The sequence below is a fragment of the Protopterus annectens genome, chromosome 8.part0 (assembly GCF_019279795.1).
Source record: "Protopterus annectens isolate FY-2018-M chromosome 8.part0, PAN1.0, whole genome shotgun sequence".
NCBI lineage: Eukaryota > Metazoa > Chordata > Ceratodontiformes > Protopteridae > Protopterus > Protopterus annectens.
Genome location: NC_056741.1, coordinates 170,443,987 through 170,460,498, shown reverse-complemented (window position 1 = coordinate 170,460,498; position 16,512 = coordinate 170,443,987). Strand labels below are relative to the sequence as shown.

The following is a 16,512-nucleotide window of genomic DNA, read 5'->3' as shown; positions in this document are numbered from 1 at the left end:
TAGCAAATGTGGATGACTCATTATATCTGCCGTAGTCTCCTCTTTCCCCTGGCTTATACTTCACAGCTAACTTTAGACAGTCTATTCAGAAAGACGTTCAGAACAATATGATGGATCTAGCAATGCAGTCATCTAAGGCAAACAAGCCATTCATCTTGAGTTGTATCCTACCATTACACAGAATAATACATAGACTCAAAAAATGTTAATTGGCTTTACCAAACAGTCATGTAGCTAAGTGCCACTCTAGGGAATCTGGTACAGTTCAGTATGGATTGAGAAAGCTGACAAATCTTTCTGATATGCCACAGTTGCTCTGTACCTCTTTTACCATGGCTTTCATATTCTGCTCAAAGTCTTTAATGTCCCTATAGTGCCTTTATAGGCAGAGTCCATCTACTGGGCAATCCAACACTGTCAATTCTAGTCTGGAACACATTAAGGTGCCAGGAGTCTCAGCAATAAAATACCTTAACGATATGCCCTACTGCAGTTTGAAAACATCCATATAGGTGAAGTCATGGACACATGATTTAAATGTAAAGGTAGCACTCCCTCTCTTCTGGCATTTAACATGTATGACTCTTTCTAGCTTGCTGGCACCTATGGGGTTATCAGTATATCAGTATTTTTCAGAGACCCTTATCATCTCACAACAGGCTCTTTCTTCTGACTCACAGTGTGAAGCCTTCAAAGTCCAGGTTACACTAATTACCACTTCAGATCTAGTTAAAGACCAGTGTCAGTGTCCCTTACTAACCGTATAAGATCTTCATGCTTTAGATGAAATTCCAATTACTCTAAACATGTTTGTTCTAGCTGATTTAAACTATCTGTTGGCTGTCGTGCAACACAAAGGGTAATCTTGCCCAATGCTTCCTTTACTTTATATATGTTAATACCTTTAAAAATAGTCAACCTCTCTACTAGAGGCACCAAAATTCCTGATCTTGTCCTGAATAATAAGGCATCTTCCTGCATACCTCTATATGTATGAACATCACTCATCAAATCATGTGATTAAAACTTGTAGCACTTCCAGTGCAAATACATCTGGGTTACAGGACTTAGCAAAAGATAATCTTATACAACTATTTAATGAGCTAATAAAATTCAAATGCAATCCACCCTCAGATAACCCCTTTGCCAAAATGGTTATCTATGCCTCTGATTGCTGCATTGATAAGGCAGCCCCGATCCTCACCAAATGCACTGGATAATTCACAATCATCCCAGAGTGGGATACTAATAAAATAAACAATATAACAAAGGAAAAAATGCAATTTATTTATTTTTTGTAGACCAGCCTAGATCACTGATCCATGTTGACATATGTCAGGCTCAGTCCAGGTGTAAAAACGCAGAACAATAACAAAGGAAAAGTATATAAATGCCCTTTACAACTGATAAAAATCAATCAGAGGAAAGAAACACAAAACAATGAAAAAGAAATGTTTATAATGTATAGGATAAAAATGATAAAACAAGTATACAACTGCGGGAAAGGATATATACAGAATGTATGGAAAGAGACACGAGGAGTTTACGCAGATTAGGAGGAAAGAGAAACAAAAATGAGCAGGTCCTGGTAAAAGGGAATGGCAGACGTTATAAATGGAGGAAAGATATATATGGATAGCATATGAAAATGCTAATGTGGAAGCAGCAAGACAGTAGACTAAAACGGAAGGAGTAAGTTTCATTCACTATACATTGAACTAGGAAGTACTGAAAGCTGGTAGAAAGGAGGGGGCTGGTGGGGATGGGAGAGTAGAAAAAGAGTATGGTAAGAAGGGGGCTGCAAGGTGGGTGAGTAGATGCAGTGAAACATAAAACTTATGAAGCGTATATCTTAGAGTACTGGAAGTTGGAATGCTTTATTAGATGTTATTATTGCAAACATTCCAAATAAAGCAATTTCTGTAAAAAAATGTTCTTAAAATTCAGTCAGTAACCACTGTCATGCTTTCTCTTAGTTGTCTCCATAAAAAATGCCATCAACTACTATATAAACTAGAGGCCTTTTTCAAGTACCATGCCCTGTTTACTAAGCTAGAAACTTCTGAATGGTGCTAAATATATGATGAAAACGACAACAACTGCCTTGACTGTTTACTATAATGACCTTAATTCTGCACGAGGTGGATTATAGTTATTGAGAATGCAAAAGTAAAAGAAATGAGTACCTCTTGGATCTGATTTAAGGAAACAAAGAACAGAGCTAGAATCTGAAAGAATAAATGTGACATCCCTCAATCAATGCTATATTCGATGATTACCAACAACTAAAAATCAATACCAGAATTAATATACATGCAACCAGAATCTTCCACCTGAAAAAGCTACATATTGTCTGAATAGAAGAATCTAAACCTGTTTAGAAATCTATAACCTTTTAGGCTCATCAAAGTTCTTTCCACAGTTATCACAATGTTTCACTAAAAACATCAGTATACATAATGTCAGTCCCTTGGATTCGTGAACATCTGTGCAAGAATAAGAGTATTTTTGCACAGAGTGGTTTGTGTCCATTTAGCACAGCAGCGCTCCTTAAATATTCACGAAGGCATGCTGCTGTACTTGCTACATGGACATGAACCGTGAATGAGTGCAGGGGCGTGTCCAAGTAGTTCAGGGACACTGAACATGCCACCTGGACTCAGAAAGTGCCATACGGCGCTTTCTAAACTGAAATGGTAAAATATTACAGATTTATTCTAATATTATGTCAGTATTTCAGTGTCCACGGACACTGAAATGAAATAATGATAATTTCAGTGTCTGCAGACACTGAAATAAATGTTGCCAATAACGCGGCAATGCAGGGGGTATGGTACAGGTTCTGGGACACACCACCTGCATTGCTACCGTGCCATACAACATTTCTGCAACCTGCTAAAGCAGGAAATATGTGCAAATGCACACATAATGGGGGATAAATCCCCCAAAAGTGAAAAAACACAATATAGCCCTCATAAACACAGAAAGTTGATAGAGAACAGGTCATGCATTAGTATGAACTATGGAAAGGTAGAAGTCTGAAAGCAAATGTATGCCAATATTCCCTTACAGCAGTGTATGTTGACAAAGGCACAAATGATGGGAGGAATAAATTCTAAATTAGGGACATGCCTGAAAAATTGCCTTCACACACTTAGAAAGTAGATAGATAACAGGATATGTTTTAGCAGGAGTCCCTGAAGGACAGAAACCTGAAAGCCAAATTAATGCTATTATGTCATGACTGCATTCCTCAATGAGTTGTCAGAACACCACATATAACATAATAATGTGAAAATAATATAAACAGTTTTTTTTTCAAGCCTAAGGAATGTTTAAGCATAGCTAAGTGGGTGTGTGCATTATGGCTGTCCGCTTAGCATAGCTTAAACATCCCCTAGGAGATAAATACAAATATAAAGATGAACTTTCCAAGCTGTGATAGTATAGTGGTTAGAGTCCTGGCTTTACATGCAGGTGTTCACAGTTCAAATACCAAGACAGACAACTTGTTTTTCTGTGGGGAAGTAGTGATAAAATTATATTTGTAAACTTAAATTATGTAGCAACTGTTTTTTGTCAACCAGGGTAGTGTAGCAGGTTCAAAAGTGAGATGTCAGTCTAGAAAAGATGTGAAACCCCTATATAAGCACAAGTACCCCATACAGTATAGTCACACAAGAATATAATTTAATGAAAGCACATAGGGGATGTCATGGAAGGTAAACCTAAAATTATAATATGTCAGTAATGAGGAATCAATCCCACAATCCTGATACATTATAAAATGTCATTTGAGCAATGCTAAGTAGTGTTCAGCTATGCTAACCTGGTATAAGCATTGCTTAAATGTAAATATGAAGCAATAAGTAGCCCAGGTAAGTGGATTTCTGCATTGGTAAGCAGTGCTCAAAATCTATCCCTTTAAGCACTGCCAACCTTAGCTAAGCAGGTTTGCCCGTCGCTTAGCTTAGCTCAGCATATTCAAAACCATCCCATCACAGCAAAGTGTGAAAATTTAGCCCTATTCAAACCTCACAGGTGGGAATACAGCCATAACTAGTTGTAGCTGATCACTGCAGGCACTATGGATGGCGTTGGTGAGAGTATGCTCTTTCAGGCACAGTGTTGGGGCAATCAGGAATCCAGGGTCATGGCTAGACTTCTTGTGAAAGACCATGAAGGGAGACTGTTGCAGGACCAGTACCAGGGCTCATAATACAAAGCAGAGGCCTGGGACCATCTTGCATGTGATCTCACCAGTGCTATTGGCATCCCTCGAACTGGTAAGCAGGTCTGGCACCATTATGCTGACCTCAAGCGTAGGAAGAGGGAGCTCTCGGACCAGTGGACTCAAGATGCATGGGTACAGAATGTCCCAGAAGTGTGTAAGTATCAGTATCACTTATTGTTCCCCAAAGTCCAGCCTGAGTATGTGATTGATAGGTATGCATAAATGTTTCTTTATCTCCTGTACAGCTGCAGATGAGAGGGCTGCCAATGTGGAAGCACATGCAAGCAGGCTGCTAAGGCTGCACTGGGGGTGCTGGTGAATACAAATCTAGCTTGCAGTATTCAGGTCAAATAAATAGAAAGGAGTAGAATGTCAACTACCAGTAGGTAAAGTGTGTACTGTGTGTAATTAATAAATGACCATTAGCAGATTAAAAGTGATGTACAGGATATTTAACAATAAAGGTATATGCAAATTTCAATGAAAGTAAAAACCCCAGACCGCTGTGTTTACTTTGTTATGTTGTGGTAGGAATATAAATGTGTACAGCTTCTTCACAGTAACCATGGCTCTGACAGCAAGAACGAAGTGAAGCTCATCTTACAGACTGTGGAGCTGTAAAACAGGTGAACAACTATATGAAATGTGCCATGCACCAAGATCTGAATCCTGAATAGTAAGCTGTAAAATCTAATCTTTTATCCCCTGCAGCAGTGCTTTGTATTAACAATTGCTTTCCAGATTGTAATATGTCAACATATGAATACACAGTACAAGAACTATCTGCCATGCAAGGATGTCAGAACTACAAGGTCAGAGTGTGCAAACCAGAGTAAAAGGGAGTAAAATGTCAAGGCAGTATTAGAAATTCCTCAATAGCGCACTGTGATGAAATATAAGTATGGTGTACCTTTTTAGCACAGACATGGTTCGAATCCCGGCAATGATAATAAGCTGAATGCATATTGTCACACAAGAATATGTGAACATGTGTAGAAATTGTCAGATACTATTAACAGAAATCCCCTCCACAGGTCTACCAGGCAATGAAATGTTTGTAGTATCTGTAGGAAGGCTTTACTAATATACTGTGTACAACACTTACACTGTCCAACCCCAAGGCTGCAAATTACAGCAAGATAAGCACATACAGCAAGCACTTTTTCCAATACATGTCCCTCAACTGTCACACTGTCACAGCTAGTGATCACTGCTGCGAATAACCAGGGTGACAGATAAAAATCCCGGCAAAGTATGTCAGTAGCACATGACACAGCATGAGTGCAGGACACCACATTCAGTGTCACATATCTAACCCTGAATATGTGAATATGTGCAGAAAAAGTCAGATATTGTTAACAGAAGTTTTCTCCACAGGTCTGCTAGGTAAGGAAATGTTTGTAGTAGCTGTAAGAAGGCATTACTAATATACTCTGTGTACAGCACTTCCGCTGTCCTAGCCTAGGCCATAGGTACATGTAATGTGAGGTCAGACCTGGAGAGTAATTAGTAGAGTACTGATCAGTATACTTGTTGAAAAATAGAAGCCTATGCAGTTGTTAATTGCCATCTCTTTCTCTCCCCCACCTCTATCTGCATCAATAATGTAAACACATAAATAATGGGTATGTCTTTCTCCAAACCTACTTTTGGGACTTGTGTTTTATTGTTCTACAAATATTGAATTGCTTGAATAATAATGAACTTCATTCAAATACTATAATTGATGGACTGTTGCTGTCAATGTAACTTGCATGCTGTTATAATGCCTACTGTGGTTCCATATATGCATGTGTTCTGTTTGTTACGCAACTATTTCAAAACTGTTACATGGAGTCAATGGGAACACCCATGCATGCTGTTATAACTAATCTTGAAATGTGTTGTTTATGACTAACCAACATATTTTTCAAAACCTGAACACCATAGCACGTCTGGGAAGGCAGATCCCAGTGGATCTGCCTGTTCCACCTCATATGGCGATAGCACCAGGCCCCAGCACATCTTGGACCCAACTCAGGCCTTCCCCTTCTGTTGGTCCTGCACCACCTTCGGATGGAACCAGCTCAGAGATGGGGCTTGGCCACCTGGGAGTGAGCATGGAGAAGAGACCGTCACCCGTAGTCAGGTCCGGTGACTGGTGTGCAACATCCTCTGATCAGAGTTTGGGGATCAGCTGTGCCAGCTTGAGGACTGCCTGGCGCATCTTGAGGGTCAGCCTGCCCCTCCTGTTCAGCCCTCAGCACAGCCACCTTCGGGGCTGTGAAGGTGCAGTGGTGACTGCCCATGGGTAGGGACCTCAGTCCCACTGTATCCATTTGGGATGTGGGGGCTCATGTGTGTCCGATTCCCAACCACCCTCCCCGTCCAAGGTGTTTACCCACCACATGTGTCATTATGCAACCCCTGTCTGCTGTCTTGTCTGTCTTCCTACCCAACTTACCTCCCCAGATTTACCTACTATCCTTCCCCAACATCCCACTCTCACCTTAAAAAAAAAGCCAACCTTTTCCCCCAAAAAAGTATGCCCCATACACAGCTGTCCATTTCGCACACATGTCCACTGTACACATGTAATCCAGTCCAATTAGCATGACAACAAATTACTGTTGTCCTCTCCCCTTTCTCAGGGATTTGAGTGTCCAACTTCACTTCCAAATTCTGTAGACATTCACAGCTGTTGCTGTAGAAGAAATGGACAGCTATGGACCTTTTCTACACCCGTCTTGCACATCCCTAGATACCTTTCATACTGCACTGCCCTCTGCATGCCCCTTTTTTCACCACTTTCCAATTACTCCTTTTTCTTTTCCTTCAAAGAAATTAGTGCAGGGGTAAGCAGAGGTAAGCACGACTAAGTGAATCTAAAACAGATTAACTATGTTTTAGCATTGCTTAGTGTTGCGCAAACCCATGCAAACCCACTTACAACTGCTTAAAAGTGTCTTAATAACTCTGTGTCCAACAGCCCTTCTTTTGCCCAGCAACAAAATATTCAGCACTGCTAAGTCTCAAACCCAGGAAGCTGCAGTTTACAATCACAGCAATATACCACTGCACCATCTGAGCTGTAGAAATTGCTGTTGCTTTTTCAAACTCATCATGCAATAGAGGCATACAACAATAGGTGGAATCATTCATCTGTTGTATATAGACACACACACACACACACACACACACACACACACACACACACACACACACACACACACACACATATGTGTGTGTGTGTGTGTGTGTGTGTGTGTGTGTGTGTGTGTGTTGGGTCTCTACTAGAACACCGACCAGCCAGTTCGCCCACACACAAACACAAACCACCGACACCACACACAACACAACAATACATACAACGCAAACACAAACACACCATACTTAACACAATCGCGTAAACAACATTTATTACACTTACACATATCACTAGCCCTAACCAAACCCTAACTACCCCCTCCATACATACCGGTACTACAACTGCATTAACCTACCTGTAACTCAACCCACTAACTAACTCTGGGTCCCTACCTAAAAACACTAAGGTCCAACACACTAACACACTCTTAACCTACTCACTTAACCTAACGACCCTACTCACTTAACTCCACACTCTTGCCCCCTAACCCACCTACTTAACTTACTTCCCCAATTCTACCTGCGATTCTACACTAACTCACCCCACCCTACCCCCCCCCCCTCAACCTAAATCCCCATCAACCCTACACTCATCTTTCTACCTGCACCTACCTGCCCTAACTCACCCTGAACCCCTTAAAAACAAAAACCGAACAACTGCCCACACACCCTACCCCCCTACCCTATTCCTAACTTCTCACCTTTCCACTTAAACACCTAACCCTAAAAACCCTACAACTGTCACACCCCCTGTCCGGCTCCCTAATCCAAAATGCCTCACTGCAAGCACACCCTAAACTTCACTTGCGGTTCCCTAACTGGTCTTCCCCTAATCCAAAATGCTCCAGCTGTAGCATGTCAGTCGTGCCACACGTCTCTCTTGTTCGCTCTTCTCCAGCATTTCGGATTTCATTTTTGGGGTCAATGAAGGAATATATATATATATATAGCTATATATATATATATATATATATATATATATATATATATATATATATATATATATATATATATATATATTTATATTTCCTGTAAAAACATATATATGAAAATGTAGATACATAGTATACATATATAAATATATGAATGAAGAATTATATAAATATATATATATATATATATATATATATATATATATATATACATATCTGAAGTAAAAAACAAACAGTGCTGGCAAGAGTTACCTCCAACAACAATGAAATGAACAGTAAAAAAGAAAGCAGAAGGTAGCAGCCACGGCTATGTAGAATAACAGCTTTATTAGTAAAAGAGGTGAACGCTTTCATGGCACCAGCCACTTCATCAGACAATCAAAGAACAGTAAAACACAGCATTTATACCAAGCTCATCATTGCCATCAACAATTAATCCTTAAAACCATATACCTAGTATAAAAAGTTTTATACCTAGTGTGAAAAATGTAAAAGCTTAAAATTAAAAACAGCTTGACAATAGAAACAGCATAGCACATCATGCAACTTAATACATACAATATAAAAGTATAAAAAAGTATAAAAGGTGGAGGGGAGGGGGGTACTACCTACTATTTATTTAATTACATATTTACAAGAATGGGTTTAATATTAATTTTGTCATTCAGGTCTACCCCAATGTTAGCTCATAGCCTTATAATTCATTCTAGTTCCCTAGTTTCTACTCTATTCCTAACATCTCAAACTCTATTGTCAGTATAGACCTTATCTATTACTAAAAATAAAAATTTGCGTGTCTCATCATGGTCCCTCACATGTCTGGCTAAGGCATTTGTCTCTATTTCTCTGGTGATATCATATATATGCTTCCTCATTCGGTCTCTCAGCCTTCGCGTTGTCATTCCAACGTAGAAGGCAGGACAGACTGTGCACTGCACCAAGTATATAATATTCATACTGTCACAGTTAGCTATTATTCTAAAGGTAAAGTCCTTCTTTAGATCTGAATGTAGAAATCTACTTCCAGTGTCAACTAAGGTGCAATAATTACATTTATTACAGGGGAAGGTTCCATATCTGACTGCATTTTCTCTTCTTGTTTCCATGGATTGTGGTCCACATAATAATATTTTTATAGATTTTTTATTCTTAAAAGCAAACCTCGTGGTCTCACCTACCAGCCTTTTAACATCATCATCAGCACATAGTATATTCCAGTTTTTTCAATATATTTCCTGTAGAGATTTAACTTACTCAAGTAAGATACTTGTACTCTCATAGGTTTCAGGCTAACAGTTCCTCCATCTATCATGGTATCCATATCTGAAAAGTATGGCTTACCTATTCCTTCCCTTGCCTCAGATAGACCCACTAATGACTGTTGTATCTCTTTTTCACTGTACCCTCTATGTATGAACCTTTCCTTCATGTTCTTCATCTCTTCCTCATACTTAGTTTGATTAGCTGTGAGTCTTGATGCTCTCAGACCTTGGCCTCTTAGAGTGTTCTTAAATATATGTTCTGTTCTTAAATATATGTCTCGGGTGCATGCTCTGTCTATGGAGATAGCTATTCCTATAACATTCTTTCCTATACATTTCAGTTTACAGAACACCTTTATCTTTTTGAAGTATCATGACATCCAGATATTCTATAACATCATAAGAATGCTTCACTGAAAATTTAAGGAAGCTGGTACTATTATCTATTTTGTGGAAGAATGATAGAAATGAGGCTACATCACCTTCCCAGAAGGTAAAGAGATCATCCACAAATCTCCTGTAGAACTTCAGATGCCTTCCCATCTCAGTGAGTAGGAATTCTTTCTCCCACATAGCCATAACAATATTTGCGTAGCCATTTGCACATGAAGTGCCCATGGCCATGCTATCCTTTTGTCTATATAAATTCACTTCGAACAAAAATATATTGTTCTCTAATATCAGTTCCATCAACAATGATAATAAATCAATAACTTCTACATCATATGTTTCATCTTCCATTAAATACTGTTTGAAGAGCTCAACACTTTTACTATTAGGGATGACTGTGAATAGAGATTTCACATCCAAGGTAATCATGAGCCATCTATCCTCCATGACTATACTCTTACAAAATGCATACAGATCTTTTAAAAACTATTTTGTATCAATATATATATATATATATATATATATATATATATATATATATATATATATATATATATATTCTTTTTCAACACAATTTTAAGGTGGTGCTCCACAAAAATGGACAAAGGTTCAGTACACCAGCCCCTCCTGATACAATGGGTCTCATGGGGGGCAGTCTGGGATGTTTATGTATTTTGGGGAGTCCTTGTATGATGGGTAGAACAGGTTTGTCTACTATGAAGTACTTGAATAGCTCTTGGCTAATAACTCGACACTGTAAGCATTCAAATAATGCATTGTATATTAACATGCTGCTTATATGCACCTGTTGAATATCTACTTTCTGGTAAGAAATGTCATCATTCAACATTGTCAGCATAGATCCTTATAAAAAACATAATCCATCACCACTGGAGAACCACCTTTCTCAGCTGGTCTCACTGCGATGGAGCGATCATTACACAAAACCTCCAAAGCTTCTTTTTCTTCTCTGTTTAAATTATAGAAGCATTTCTTAAAAATACCACTATCATGCATCTTATATATTTCTTTTATACATGTTTTTTCAAATGTCTCAATAGCAGCATTGTTTACAGGAATATAGCTACTTGGTTTCTTAAAAATGTTCACACAGCTATTACTCATATTATTTTCACCAAACTGAGATTTAAGCATAAGATTCCTAGTAAACATTTTTTAAGTTCTATAATATTGTAAGTCACATCCATTCTTTGTTCAGTACACGTATCTCAGAATCAGTTAAAGTCCACCGTGATATATTCCATACTAATGGATGTTGGATTGTTGCCACATTTTCTTGAGCTAGGTTGTTCCTCTTCTATGGACGCTTTCCATTTCATCCTTCCCCTGCTCGTGGAGCGGTTCTGAAATTTGTAATTTGTATAGGATACGGTGAAGAAAGAGCCGTACTGTCAGATGGAACTAATGACATACAACTACTGTTAGAGTTAGTAGATACATTTCTTTCTGCAAATTTACTGTGAGCTCCTCTCTCAGGCCTCTGTATCTCACTGCTGCTTGTGTAATCACGGAGAGGTCTGGTAGGAAGTGACATTGCAGCATTAGAGTTCTCTATTGTATCTCTAACAAGAGAATTGGCAAGCTCAATCGGTTGCTTAGGAATTAACTGAGATTCAGTGGGCTGATTAGAGCTACTGCTATACACAGCATTGTTATGTTCTTTGGGCCAAGCAAAGACATGCCCACTAGAAAAATCTTGTAAGTCCCTTTACACTTTCTTTTCCTTATAGCCCATCAATTGCTGATCATAAACAGATATAAGTTCCAAAACATAGTCTAATTTTAAATCAACAATAGCAAGCGGATATTTTTCATAAAGTTCTGCTTGCAGTTTACAGACATTGGATGATATAATGAGTTCTTCTGGCTTAAAGAAAGCTATTAGTAGCTGAATATAATTGCTACTGGTTTCTAAGTTAATCTGCTGTCACTTTAATAACAAATCTTTGCACATAGTTCCATATGTGGGCATTTTCAGTACCCTTAAGCCCTGAGGGACTATATTAAGCATTAGACAGGCTTCAAAATAAAGTCTCTGTGACTGAAGCCATTTCAATTTCCGTAAATCATTCTCAGTTTTAAACAAGTCTTTTCTCATTGCAGCAACAACATACTCACTGTTCTCTTCTTGCTGCAAATATTGCACTAGAGGCTCTACCTCTAATAAGGGGTTGTTTTTGACCTTTAGAAGTTCACGCAGGTTCCTTTGTATAAAATTCCTCTGATTTCCCTTTTCAGGGGTATAATTCAGTTCAATAATAGAAACATTTCCCTCTGCCATGTCCAGCACCACTTGTAATGTAAATGAATCCGCAGTAAAAACCAAACGGTGCTGGCAAGAGTTACCTCCAACAACAATGAAATGAACAGTACAAAACAAAGCAGGAGGTAGCAGGAGGTAGCAGCTAAAGCATTTTTAACTATATTACTCCAGGCTATCTGACTTCCCACCCAGTTTAGCCAGCAGCCTACCCACCTGCACTGTTCGTGTGTCTTATCTGTACTAAGCAACTAGGGGCACCCTATTCTCATGACAGCTGCTTACTTACTAAATTCCCACACTAGACTTTTGATTTCTTCCCGGTTATCACTTCTGTGTTAACCTCTATTTTCTACTTTTTACTGCACCCTGACTCTAATACTGCACTTTGCTTTAAAATAATCCATGTTTCCTCACCCATCCCACCTATTGCTCCCTATACAGTATCCTGTAGTCTACACTTACCTGCACTTGTACCCAGTGCTTTTTATCACCTTTACTGATTGTTCTCTGTGCCTCTGTTACCTCTCTGGCTCTTCCAGCTCCGTTCGCCCTGTGGGCTCACTCCGCTCCCCTACCCCACCCCCAATTCCCACCCACCCCCAGAGGCCCTAATCATATCCTTACCCAACCACACCCCCTACTAGGTCACATCCAATCTACTTTATTGCCTAATTCTCATTTCTAAGCTTTTCACTCTTATCTAATTGCCTCACCCTGCTCCCTTCCATCCCATTACTATTCATTACCAACCTTTCTAAACCTATCACACCCACTATGACCTTCATATTTAAACTACCTCACTTACTGCTACTGCTGGTTTTCCTTCCTTTATGCCATACCCTTACTTCCTACGGGCACCTTACCCTTAGCAGAGCACCCAATTTATCTAAACATACTAGCTCTATCCTTCCTATAGCTGAACAAATCCATATTAACCTCCTGTCTTCCTGCCCTTACCTTCCACCTCACTATCACAGAGTAGCCCATAACAGGTATCACACCACCAGAAAGCTCTACCTAATACCCTCCAAAAACTCAACAATATTCCCAACATCACAAACACTCTTACTGTTACATGGGGACATTCACCCTAACCCGGGCCCAGATAACTCCCTACTCCATACCATCCCAGACCCTACAACTAACAACCTAAATTCACCTTTCCCTCCAAACTCCCTTTCAATAGCGCATCTAAATATTTGTAGTGTGAACAATAAAATAACGCAACTCCATGCTTTAATAGACCTCTACTCATTTGATATCCTCTGTCTCACGGAAACTTGGCTTAAACCAGGTACCAAAGACAACATAATTACTCCTCCTGGCTACAGCATTTTAAGACTAGATCATCTAAACAAAAAGGGTGGGGGAGTTGCTTTACTCTATAAATCTGACCTGCAGGTGACCTCAATTGACTCACTGCCTCCCTCCCCCGCTAATGCTGAAATACTCTGCAGCAAACTCCAAGTAAATAAAAGCAAAGCCATCTATATAATATGTTCCTACATCCCTCCAGGCAACAACCTAGATTCACTTGAAAACATCCTTAGCTGGCTCTCCTCTACCTTTCCACAAGAAACCATAATTTTAGGAGACTTCAATATTGATTGGAACTCCTGCATATCCCCAAACACACCACACACCTCAACCTCTTTAACTTTCAACAAACCATAAACACCCCTACTAGGATTCACAAATCTACCAATAAACAGACCATCTTGGACTGGATATTGGTCAACAGGAATCCCACCTCATATAAAACTGGAATACTCCCTGACAATATCAGCGACCATCTTCTCACCTACATCACTAAACAAAAAAACAACAATCTCAAACAGGCTACCTATCGTATTATACGTAACAAGAAAAGATTTAACCTTCCAAGTTTCCTTAATGAACTCAAAGAATATAACTGGTCAGCTCTTAAATACCTCCCACTTGATGAGGCCGTTACTCTAATCAACAACACATTCCTCCAAATTCTTGTGTATCACGCCCCCTCACGCTTAGTTAGAATAAGGTCCAAAGCTGCTCAATGGCTCTCTAAGGAAACTAAGCAAACTATGCTATTAAGAAATAAACTCTGGACAAAATGGAGAACTACTAAAAACCTACAGATCATCAAAACTTCCGACAACTTAGAAATATTGCAAAAAAACTGACCCTCCTTGATAAAAAAAACTGTTACCTTCAATATCAACAAAACCAAAATCTTAACCCCCAAAATTTCTGGACAGGAATCAATAAACTGCTCCATCCAGGGAATACCAAAACACCCACTCCTGCTAACCTAGCCCAGACCCCTCCCACTACAATAGCTAACACTTTTAACAACTTCTTCTCTGAAACAGTCACCTCACTAGCAAAAACTATGGTTCCCCCAGCCTCCCTTCAAAAGACCGAATCTACTATTCCTTCTCTCTGGAAAGTTTCCCACATTATTCCACTGCACAAAGGAGGTAACACTAACGAACTATCTAATTTCTGCCCTATAGCCTTACTATCGCCACTATCTAAAATTATGGAACGCTGTATTCACCATCAACTTCTTAACCACTTTCTACTAAATAACCTACTTGCAGACTCCCAACATGGTTTTAGACCTTTTCATAGTACTTCTACTGCTCTCCTCTCCTTCACAGACACTATCAACAAAAATCAGAATAACAACCTTTACTCCTCAGCATTATTTCTTGACCTCTCTAAAGCCTTTGATATGGTGAACCATAAACTTCTGCTAGACACTCTACAATCTCTTGCTCTTGACTCTTTAGCTTTGCGCTGGTTTGACTCATATCTGACAGAAAGAAAACAGGCACTCCTTTGGGAAAACCACCTATCTTTTCAGCTCCCAGTCCTAATAGGGGTCCCCCAAGGATCCATCTTAGGCCCCCTTCTCTTCTCTATATTTATAAATAACCTGTCCTCCTCTCTCCCAACATCCACATGTATTCAGTATGCATATGTTTCAACTCTCGTCTGTTCTGCTGCATCTCCAGCTGAACTTTATTCCTTCACCCAAGAAGTCTTCACAGCAGCAGAAAACTGGTTCCAACATATCTGTCTCCTCCTTAATCCCAAAAAAAACAAATTACTCATATTCTCTCCAAACCTTAAGTCAGCCCCTCTCTCCTTTTCTATTACATCTACCAACGGTATTATCATCTCACCTGATTTATCCACTAAACTACTAGGTGTAACAATAGATAATCAACTGAACTTTGACGCCCATATTGATCTTACTATCAAAACTGTTAATAAAAAGATAGGAGCCCTCTACAGACTTAAGCCCTTTCTAACAACTGCTAAAGTGTCCCTAGCCCAAACTCATCTCATCTCCACATTACTATACGCCTCCCCAACTTTTATCAACCTCTCTAAATCTAACCTTCAGAAACTTGCCGCGGCCTACCACAGCATTGCTAGGTTTGCTACAGGTTCCCCATTTTGCACACATCATTGTGTTAATCTCAAAAAGCTTGATTGGCTTGAACTTCAACATCTTATTCTATTACATCAACTAGTCATCACATATAAAATTCTCCATTACCCTACTAATACACCCATACTCAATAACCTTGTGGCCCTCTACAAGAATCTCCCTTCCCTTCGCTCTGCAAACAAACTGCTAGTAGCCACTCTCAAGTCACACAATAAGGCAGGCGACTCCTTTTTCACCAGTACTATTGGCCCATACTGGAATAAACTCCCCACAGAATTGACTACTTTGGGCTCATCACAACTTTTCAAGAAACAACTAAGAAACTATCTCAAATCCCACTGGCTATGCCCTTGCTTGAATCCAGACTGACCTCCCATCTAACTTTCTTTATACTTTTCTTCATTACTTCTCCTTTTTCTCTCAATACTAACCCTCTGTAGCTTGCCTATCTCTCAAATGGACTTCTTTTTTCCCTACAAAGTCGCTTTCTCCTTTTATTAGATATATTACTGCAACATGTCACCTCACCTTGTTTTTAAACCTATTAATCATCCCTGCTGTGCAATTTCTGTTTCCTAGAACTAGTGCCCAGGCAGTAATTGTTTATCATAATTCTTAATATTGTAAATATTTTTGATTCTTATAGTTGTTATGAAAGAATATGGGATCATGGATCCCTTCTGTATTTCTCCTTTGTTTTGTTTACCTATCTTAACGTGCTACTGTAAATGTAACTACACTACATTGAATTTGTTCTTTGCATTCTTATAATTTTTTGTTTCTTTTGTTTCTTTTATTGTCCTGTTTGAATGTTTTTACTAGTATATAGTGGAGCTTTTCTC

The 16,512-nt window shown here is 39.2% G+C and overlaps 1 protein-coding gene across 1 annotated transcript in view; it reads right to left on the bottom strand.

Annotated features, from left to right (window-relative positions):
• LOC122808690 (alpha-2-macroglobulin-like) overlaps positions 1-16,512 on the bottom strand; it is a 1,814,690-nt gene that overhangs the window by 1,174,480 nt on the left and 623,698 nt on the right. The window lies entirely within an intron of this gene.